Source organism: Halyomorpha halys, unplaced genomic scaffold (assembly GCF_000696795.3).
Source record: "Halyomorpha halys isolate HHAL.00 unplaced genomic scaffold, Hhal_1.1 Scaffold885.1, whole genome shotgun sequence".
Lineage (NCBI taxonomy): Eukaryota > Metazoa > Arthropoda > Insecta > Hemiptera > Pentatomidae > Halyomorpha > Halyomorpha halys.
Genome location: NW_027104929.1, coordinates 173,558 through 174,936, shown reverse-complemented (window position 1 = coordinate 174,936; position 1,379 = coordinate 173,558).

Genomic DNA, 1,379 nt, shown 5'->3' with positions numbered 1-1,379 from the left:
AATAATCAGACCAATTTGGACATATGGAATTGAGCTCTGGGGCTCCACCAAACCATCGAATTCTTCCCGCATCCAATCGTTACAATCCAAAATCCTACGTAAAATCCTTGATGCTCCTTATTACGTCACAAAGACCTTAACATCCCATTCGTTGCAGATTTGACCCAAAACAAATATGTGTCTTTTTATTCCAAACTCCTTAACCATCCTAACCCATTAATTCTTAATCTTTCATCCTTAACAATCCCTGATAATCTTCCGAGGCGTCTGAAAAGAAGATGGCCACGGGACCTTCTAGTTTAAATTAATGTTTGAAGTACCACCAATGGGTGGTTCCTTCCCAAGATTTTCAAGTGTATATGAAACATACTACATATTTACCTATTGTATTATTTTGTACAGTTGTAAATTACAATAAATAAATAATTAAAATTTTGAAGGTATATCCATAGTTATGGCATTTGAAATCAATGGATCTGAGATTATTATTATAAATACTTGTGATATCATGTTAATGTGTACTACGGAAAATCATTAAAACAGTAATAGCGCATAATATTAGGAGGTGATTTCCCTGATAATGACTAGGCTAGTGAAGGCAATACCAAATACGATTATGACCGGTTGGACCTCGGGCTATTAAATAAACTGCAGCTAAAATTAATAAAGCGTTTAATGATTCGGATAAATCCATTCTTATAACCGGGATCGTAGAATTAATTACTTTTTTATTTTATTTTTAGTTTTATGATGAATCATTCTGACCTAACCTATAAAAATGCTGTTATAACCGCCGTCCACTGTTTAAACGCAATTTCAAAAGTATAAAGCCAATAAGAAAATATATACTGATATTTAATAAGATCTCTGTCCTGGGAAATTTCCTATTTACTTGACATAATCAATATAACTGCAGTCCAAAATAATATTAGGTTAAAAATGTTAATAAATTAATTATATATAGTATGTTAAAGTGTGACATTATTATTAAACATAAATTTTTTTTTTTTATACTTTCTCTAACCTATCTATGGAATATATTTTATTGACGGAATGTAGTCGTAGGCGGACTACGTGGATTGTTAACCAACGTTTCGCCTCACTCATCAGCGCTAAACTACTAATAGTACTAATATTAGTTACTATTAGTAATTAGTTTATAGTCCTCCTATATGTATTCTTCTTTAAATTATTATTATTATTTCTTTTTATATAGTCCTTGAAGATGGCTAGAATGGCCGAAACGTTGGACTAGTGATAAAGTGTTGAGACAGTATTGGATACGATGGAAGTTTAGACCGTTTGTCTAGTAAGTGCAGTAATAGTCGGAATCTGCGTGCAGTTTAAAAAAAACAAACTTAAAAGCTATTATGTAAAAT